Source organism: Primulina tabacum, chromosome 13, assembly GCF_025594145.1.
Source record: "Primulina tabacum isolate GXHZ01 chromosome 13, ASM2559414v2, whole genome shotgun sequence".
Taxonomy (NCBI): Eukaryota; Viridiplantae; Streptophyta; class Magnoliopsida; order Lamiales; family Gesneriaceae; genus Primulina; species Primulina tabacum.
Genome location: NC_134562.1, coordinates 16,811,313 through 16,820,769, shown reverse-complemented (window position 1 = coordinate 16,820,769; position 9,457 = coordinate 16,811,313). Strand labels below are relative to the sequence as shown.

The 9,457-nt window shown below is 38.5% G+C and overlaps 1 non-coding gene across 1 annotated transcript; it reads right to left on the bottom strand.

Moving 5' to 3' along the window:
• Positions 1 to 4,846: 4,846 nt before the first annotated feature.
• LOC142523538 (small nucleolar RNA R71) lies at positions 4,847 to 4,953 on the bottom strand. The gene has a single exon (XR_012814729.1). It is a non-coding gene; the product is annotated as a small nucleolar RNA R71 (small nucleolar RNA).
• Between the last annotated feature and the right edge of the window lie 4,504 nt (positions 4,954 to 9,457).

Sequence of the window (9,457 nt, the reverse complement as noted above, 5' to 3'; positions counted from 1 at the left end):
GAAGTAATCCTTCGTTAGGAAAACTGATCGGTTTTATATCATGTGCTACTGTATAACAGAAAATTACATGGGATCAGTTCTGGCTTATATCAGCTCAGTTATGGACAGAACTGAACTGATATCAGCTGAACTGATCAAATCAGTTAAGAACAAAAACAAGCAGTTAAACAGAAATAACACAAGATATGTTTGTGGATGTTTGGAGACTTCAACTGCTCATACGTCACCCCTTCTACCACCTCGTGTAACACCTCAAAAATTTGAAGGTCCACGCAAACTACATGCAGGCAATTATTAAATTCCTTATGTATTTGAATTAACTGTTTTAATTGCATAAATTAAATATGTTGTGCATTTTGACATGTTTAAAATATATTTTTCTACATGATTGCATTAAAATGATTTTTAAAGGTTATTCGAGTTGCGATCGAGGAACAGAGACCGAGGGCTGAAAAATGAAAAATGTTTTTATTGGTTAATTGTTTTTAATTATTTAAAATATGGTTGATGCTTTTTCTTATTTTTGAAAATAAGAAGTTTTGATGTGATTTTATACGCCGGGACGTAATTTCTATCGGTGTTAGTTTTTCAACAAAAATACGAACGTTTTGACAACATGGCTAATAAATTCACAAAATTTATTCAACAAAATAATTTTTTATATTTTAATTAATCACTAATGAGCCTAATTAACTTTCTTAATAGACCTAAACTTTTATTAGTGTTTTTAATTATTATTTAATCATAAACCCTACCTCATAACAAACCATAACCCACGCCCACCTCCCCAACAATTTACAAACTCTCCCCAAGCAAATTTACACGGCACACACAACATATTCTTCAAGGAAAATTAGAAAGTTGCAAAGAAAATCAAACCAAGGTCGTTCATCTTTCTTTATTCGCAATCGTCAACGTATATTCGTGCGTAAATTATAGGGGCGTCAATCGGGTCGGGTGGGTTGGGTTTCAAGTCAACACGCGAATTTTTTTTTTCGACCCAAACCCGAAGCAACCCGAAAACCCCCAACCCGAACACGAACCCGTCTAACCCGACTCAACCTGTCTAACTCGCCTAGCCTAAATTTTATTTATTTTTTTATTTTTTTTAAAAAATTATTTAAACAAATTCGAAAAAATAAAAAATAGTAATATTTTAATTTAAACACATAATAACAAAATTTTCGATTTAAATTTGAAAGTTTAATTGTAGAAAATTAAAAATATATTTACTAAATCAAATAAACAATTGTTAAAAAAATAAAAATATATACAAAATAAATATTAAATGATGAAAATTTATCATATAAATATACAATAAATTTTGTTCAAACATACAATATATAAAAATATAAGTAATATTTTTAAAAAAAATCGGGTCAACCCGCGACCCAACCCGAAATCCGTATAACCTGGCACTAACCCGAACCCGACCCAACCCGAACCTGATTTTTTTCGTGTTGGGTCGTGTCGGATTGACGGGTCGTGTTGCATTTTGCCACCCTTAGTAAATTACGTAAAGGCACGCCATATTCTTCCCTTCAAACATCTATCACATCATAGTATTTTATTTAATTGAGTTTTTGCATGAAAAACAAGTGCATCATGAAACAATTTCGTTTTTGTGTCATATGTTAATTTTAAGGCTTGAATTTGATGCAAAAATCATGTTTAATATGTGTTAAGGGGCAGCCATGAATTAGGATATGATCAAGCATGTTTTTACACGTTTCTAAGGGTCATAGAACACATGAGTATGCTGCACAAAAGGAAGAACACAAGCTGGAACATAAGGTTGAAGTTAGGTGATCAAGAGGATCAGGTACAAGGGTTTAAGGCCCATGGCTTGGCTCGGTTACAACCAGGGCTGGGCTAGGGACGTGCTTGGGTCAGGGGAGGAGTCCTAGCCACGCTAGGACTTGGGACCAGGGGTTGTGGAGGAGTCCTAGCAAGCTAGGACTCCACCCGAGAGCTTCAAGGAGTAGCTCATAGGTTCAGCAGCTTGTGCAGGGAGAGAGGATTGGCCAGGGGGCTCTGAGCTGGCCTAGGCTAGGCTAGGTCCTTAGGGTCCTAGTAAGGTGCATAGAGGAAGCCCATTTACGGGAGAAGGCCCAGAGGGTGCCCATTCGTGGGAGAAGGACCTAGAGGGAGCCCGTCTATGGGAGAAGGCTCCATAGGGAGCCCGACGAACGTATTTTCCATATGATGATATGATAGGCCAAGGCTCAGTTGACATGTGAGAGTCGCTGATGTCCCCGCCGCCCAGTACTGTGGTTACATGTAGATGGATTCATTACCCAATACATAGACGAACACGAAAGTCACAATTAACAATCTGAATTCAACGAAAGGAAAAAGAATACGTTTATGTTGATGATAATATGTATATGAATATGTAGATGATGATATGAAAAAGTTTATGGAAATGTTTATGTCTAAAGTTGATGCATCATTATGAAAATATTTTATTTAAAATTTATGCATCATGAAATGATTACGAAAATGGTTATGTTTAAAGTTTATGCAGCTTCGTGAAAACGATATTTTAAGTACAAGTATTTTCATTGTTGTATGTGACCTATATATGAATTACTTGCTTATCAAGATTATGGTGTGTTAAGTCTTTAGACTCACCAGGTGTGATTGATATAGGTGATTCTGATAATAATGTTATTGGAGGTCTTGATGGTTGACTTTGCTGGACTGAAGGTGCACATAACCCGAGGACCAACGCTAGTTTTCTGCACTAGTTATGATTTATGATTTTAAATGATGTTAAAAATATTTTTACAATAATTTATTTATGAGTGGTTTGATAGGACTCAGTTTTTACGTGTTTTTAGTGTTGGTTTTGAGTCGCATTCATGCATCATATTAGTTTGTTTAGTTTAATTTTGCATCTTTTTAGCATTATTTAGCATTTGACCGACCTCGTGTATTTTGTGGTGATTTTGTAGGAATTGAACCAAAGAGTGGGAGAAACTTTGGCATAATGTCAAATGGGATTCGCTAGGGCGGTCAAAAGTGACCGCCCCAGCGAGCATTGTGGTCTGGCCGAGGATTATTTTGCGCAAGTGTCTCGCTAGGGCGGTCAAAAGTGACCGCCCCAGCGGAACCAGGGACATGCTCGAGGAAGCTTATTCGAGGACCTCTCGCTAGGGAATCAAAATATACCGCCGTAGCGAGAAGCGAGATTGAGAAAGATTTGTTTCCAAATTTCTAGGGACTCTATCCTACACCATAACCTAACACACGAGAACAGCAGCCGTTTTTCATCTTTTATCAGACTTTTCATCATTTTTCTTGGAGAGGAGGCTAGGAGCAAAGGAGATTTCGAAGACCTCGAGATTTCCACGCGTCGTGGCCGTCATCCATCGTCATCTTTAGTATTTTCATTATTCAGTATTTTATTTCTTACATTGATTGTTGGTTTTTATCATGAATTTCAGTAGCTAAACTCTAGATTTGTTGGGATTTGAGGGGATCCTACCCCGTACTCGGTGTTTAACATTATTTCTCGACGTTTTTGTTAGTGATTTGTTTATGCTATTGTTATTTCTGGTTTCAATCGAAGCCTAGCTAACTTCTTTTGATTATTTCATGTTGTTAATGATTTCGATAGAATAATTAACAATACGATCAAATAGTATAAACCACGGATTTACAATTTTAGTAGATATACGGAATTGGGTACGTGTCGATATTGATAGTTCACCCGAATGAAAGCTAGTGGATTCCATAGAATGTAATGCAATCTTGAACTGTTAAATATTTGAGGACACTTGAGTACTGCATGTTTTTGATTAGTATTAATATAGCTCGATAGAGTATATTAATTAGTCTAGGGAATTCCGTCGAACGCACGAGTAAAAGTCGAGTGTAATTATTTAAACACGAGTGGTAGGTGAACTGCTAATTCCCAACAAATTCATTTCTCATTTGATTTAATCCAAATTAATAATTGCGGTCTTGAGTACGTTTCTTTGCATTTTAATTATTTTAGTTGTTTAATTTACATTAGTTTAATCATCAACTCATTTTATCGTTGCTAAAGAAATTTTACTTGAAAATAAAAATAGTATAACGCAGTCCTTGTGGAACGATACTCGTATTCACTTACGTTTATTATAACTTGACTATCGTGCACTTGCGATATTTAAATCGAGCTTTCATTTATAAAATAAATTTCGGAATTATTCACTGTGCAAGTTTTGCTCGATCAAGTTTTTGGCGCCGTTGCCGGGGACTGTTGATTCACAATTTTTTATTTTTCATTTAAATTCTTTAGTATTATTTATTTTATTGTTATTTGATACTCTCATTGTGTTGCAGATTTTTCTTGTGGTGCATGCGAAGATCACTCGAGTTCAAGCTTGAGCCTTTTGACCCCGAGATCGAACGCACAGCTAGACGTCGACTACAGCAGCAAAGAGCGAAGGAAAGAATGGAAGGCGATCAACAAAGAGAGGAGCCAAGGCGTATACCGATGTTGGATTATGCACAGCCGTCTCTTGATGGAGCACGTCCAAGCATCGTAAGACCAGTCATCCGAGCTAATCAGTTTGAGATCAAGCCAGCTATCATTCAGATGATTCAGAACACTGTCCAATTTGGGGGAAGTGCACTTGACGACCCTAATTCTCATATAGCTGACTTTCTTGAAATTTGTGATACTTTTAAGTTTAATGGCGTGTCTGATGACGCTGTTCGTTTGCGTTTATTTCCATTTTCACTGAGAGATAAAGCTAAGTCGTGGTTAAACTGTTTGCCTGTAGGGTCTATTACTACATGGGAAGATATGGAAAAGGCATTCCTGATCAAGTACTTTCCTCCGTCGAAGACTATGAAGCTCAGAGCCGACATTACTACTTTTGCTCAATATGAGCAAGAGTCACTTTACGAGGTATGGGAGCGCTACAAGGACTTGTTGAGGAGATGTCCACACCATGAGCTGCCTCTTGGGTTAGTTGTTCAAACTTTCTACTACGGTCTGCTTACTCCAAACCGTACTATGATAGATGCTGCTGCCTGTGGTAACTTACTGAGAAAGACGACGGAAGAAGGATATGAGTTATTGGAGGAGATGGCTGCTAGTAGCTATCATCCTCAGTCTGATAGGCAGAGACGAGGTGCTGGAGTTAATCAAGTTAATGATTTGTCGGCGGTTTCAGCACAGTTAGAGGCTTTGAATAGAAAGATTGATGGGATGGGCATGAGTGGGTCGGCTATGCGTCTGCAAGAAATTTTCTGTGATAAGTGTGGGGGTGAGCATGATGTGCAGGATTGCCAAGATGGCAATCCATTCTATGTGCCTGAGGGAGCACCGGTAAAACAAGTGGGAATCCAGAACCGTCCTAGAAATGACCCTTACTCGAACACATATAATCCGGGATGGAGCAATCACCCAAACTTTTCATGGGAAGGTCAAAACAACCAACATCGCCAACAAAGAGGTCCACCATATGTGATGCACCAAGGATTCAAGCCAGAACCGTCTCGGGAGGAGAAGTCCAATTTAGAGCAAATGATGACTAAGTTTATTTCTGCAACAGAGACGAGATTTCAGAACCAAGATGCATCCATAAAGGGGTTAGAAAATCAAATTGGACAATTGGCTAAGTTGATTGCTAATAGGGAGCAAGGAACTTTACCAAGCAACACGGAAACTAACCCAAGAGAACATGTGAAGGCGGTGGAATTGCGTAGTGGAAAAACACTCGGGTCTAATGAGGAAAAGACCAAGCACGGTGAGGATGAGGTGAAAAATCGAGGAGGTAAGTCTTCTAACTCTACATCTACACCTATTGCACAGAATAAAATTGTTATCCCTCCATCTTTTCCTGCAGCAATGAAGAAAGCTAAATTAGATGCACAATTTGGTAAATTTCTTGAGATATTTAAAAAATTGCATATTAACATTCCTTTTGCTGATGCTTTATTGAATATGCCAAGTTATGCAAAATTCTTGAAAGATATCTTAGCAAATAAGCGGAAGCTAGAAGATCATATGACGGTGAATTTGACCGAAAATTGCTCCGCTTTAGTTCAAAACAAGATGCCTCCGAAGCAAAAAGATCCAGGGAGTTTCTCGATACCTTGCATTATTGGTGACATTAATTTTCATAAAGCTCTATGTGATCTTGGTGCGAGTATTAATCTGATGCCTTTTTCTGTGTTTAGGAGACTGGGATTAGGTGAACCCAAGCCAACCAGGATGTCGTTGCAGCTGGCTGACAGATCTGTCAAGTATCCACGTGGGATTATCGAAGATGTTCTGGTGAAAGTGGATAAGTTTATTTTTCCTGCAGACTTTGTGGTACTTGACATGGAGGAAGATTTAGAGATGCCTTTAATCCTAGGGAGACTGTTTCTGGCTACAGGGAAAGCACTGATTGATGTTGAGGAGGGGAAATTGAGACTGAGAGTTGGAGAAGAAGAAATTATTTTTGATGTTTTCAATACTCTCAAGCACACAATGCACAATAATAGTTGCTTTCGTATTGATGTCTTGGATTCGCTTGTTTGTGATTTTGTGCAGGATGGATTGAAAAAACCATTGGAGGCCACTCTCATTACTGAAAAGCAGGAGGACGAGCTAGACGAGGAAAAGATGGAGATGGTAGCTCATTTGAATGCCATTCCACCTTGGAGAAAGCAAGTGAGGCTTAGACTAGAGGAATTGGGAGACAGAAAAGATTTAATGCCTCAAAAGTCAAGCCTAGAGGAGCCACCTACTTTGGAGCTCAAACCATTACCTCCACATCTCAAGTACGTATATCTAGGAGAAAATAATAAATTGCCTGTTATTATTTCCTCTTCTTTGACAGATGATATGGAGAGTAAGCTCTTAGGAGTCCTCAAGGAGCATAAAGGAGCGTTCGCTTGGAAGGTTTCGGACATAAAAGGGATAAGTCCTTCGATATGCATGCACAAAATTCTGATGGAAGATAAATACTCACCTCTAGCACAACCACAAAGGAGACTCAATCCAAAGATGCAAGAGGTAGTAAAAGCTGAAACAATTAAACTTCTGGATGCAGGTATTATCTATCATATCTCTGATAGTGCGTGGGTAAGTCCTGTACAATGTGTGCCTAAAAAGGGTGGGATTACTGTTATTACTAATGAAAAAAATGAGTTGATTCCCACTAGAACTGTTACGGGTTGGCGTGTATGCATAGATTATAGGAAATTGAATGATGCAACCCGTAAAGATCACTTTCCCTTGCCATTTATCGATCAAATGATTGAACAATTAGCAGGTCATGAATTTTATTGCTTTTTAGATGGATACTCGGGATACAATCAAATCACAATTGCACCTGAGGACCAAGAGAAAACTACTTTCACTTGCCCTTATGGTACTTTTGCGTTTAGGTGTATGCCCTTTGGTTTATGCAATGCACCTGCAACATTTCAAAGATGCATGACCGCTATCTTTCATGACATGACTGAAAATTTCCTTGAAATCTTTATGGATGACTTCTCTATTTTTGGCTCCTCATTTAATGAATGTTTAGAGAATTTGAACTTGGTGTTAGTTAGATGTGAGGAGAGCAATTTGGTGTTGAATTGGGAGAAGTGTCATTTTATGGTTCAAGAGGGGATTGTGTTAGGACACAAGGTATCGGAGAATGAAATTGAGGTTGACAAAGCCAAGGTGGAAGTAATCAAAAACTTACCCCCACCTTCATCAATAAAAGGAGTTAGAAGTTTCCTAGGGCATGCTGGTTTTTATAGGCGTTTCATTAAAGATTTTTCCAAAATTGCTAAACCTTTATCCTCTTTGTTGATGAAAGATACTGAATTTAATTTTGATTCTACGTGTCTGCATGCATTCGAGATACTCAAGGAAAGCTTGGTGACAGCACCTGTTCTGACTGTCCCTGATTGGGAGCTACCGTTTGAGGTGATGTGCGATGCTAGTGATACAGCTGTTGGTGCGGTGCTGGGTCAAAGGAAGAACAAGGTATTTCATACCATCTACTATGCAAGTAAGACTTTAAATGATGCTCAATTGAATTACGCTACTACTGAAAAGGAATTGCTTGCTATAGTATTTGCTTTCGACAAATTTCATTCATACCTTGTTCTGTCTAAAGCAACTGTGTATACAGATCATTCTGCCCTAAAATACTTGCTTGCTAAGAAAGATGCAAAACCTAGGTTAATTAGGTGGATTTTATTATTGCAAGAATTTGATCTCGAAATTCGAGATAAAAAGGGTGTGGAAAATGTAGTTGCTGACCACCTCTCTAGGCTTGAGCATGTTAGAATTAAGGGCAGTGACGATGATATAGATGACTGGTTTCCTGATGAACAATTGCTTGAGGTAAATGCGTACCCTTGGTATGCCGATTTTGCAAATTTTCTTGTCACTGGCACACCTCCACCTAATTTATTATTTCACCAAAGAAAGAAATTCTTTTCAGACGTGAAATATTATTTTTGGGAGGAACCATTCTTGTTTAAGATTTGTGCAGACTCCATGATAAGAAGATGTGTGGTGGAGGAGGAAACCAATCAAATTCTGAACCATTGTCATGATCGTGAGGTAGGTGGTCACTTTGGACCCATACGGACGGCATCTAAGGTACTTGAATGTGGCTTCTATTGGCCAACTTTTTTTAAGGATGCTCGTTTGTATGTTCTCAATTGTGATAGATGCCAACGCACAGGTAATATTTCCAACCGTCATGAGATGCCTTTAAATAACATTATTGAGTGTGAAATATTTGATGTGTAGGGGATTGATTTTATGGGTCCTTTTCCTGCGTCTTTTGCAAAGAAATTTATTCTGGTGGCAGTGGAGTATGTATCTAAATGGGTGGAGGCAGAGGCTTGTGCCACTAATGATGCACAAGTGGTGTTAAAATTTTTGAAGAAACATATTTTTAATCGATTTGGTGCACCACGTGCAATCATAAGTGATGGTGGCACCCACTTTTGCAACAAAATTTTTGATAAACTGTTGGGCAAATATGGTGTCACCCACAAGGTTTCCACTCCATACCATCCCCAAACTAGTGGACAAGTTGAAGTATCCAATCGAGAAATTAAGAGGATTTTAGAGAAGACGGTTAATGTGAATAGGAAGGACTGGTCCATTCGGTTAGATGATGCTTTGTGGGCGTATCGTACTGCTTTTAAAACACCTATAGGCACTACACCATATAGGTTGCTTTTTGGTAAAGCATGTCATCTACCAGTCGAATTAGAGCATAGAGCATATTGGGCGACCAAAGCACTAAACTTTGATTTTGCTCTTGCAGGTGAAAAACGATTGCTGCAGTTGAATCAGTTAGATGAGTTTCGGGGAAGAGCTTATGATCTTGCACTATCATACAAGGAACGCACCAAACGAGCCCATGACAAACACATTATAAGAAGGGAATTCAAAGTGGGTGAAGCGGTGTTGGTATACAATTCTCGCTTACGACTCTTTCCGGGCAAGCTA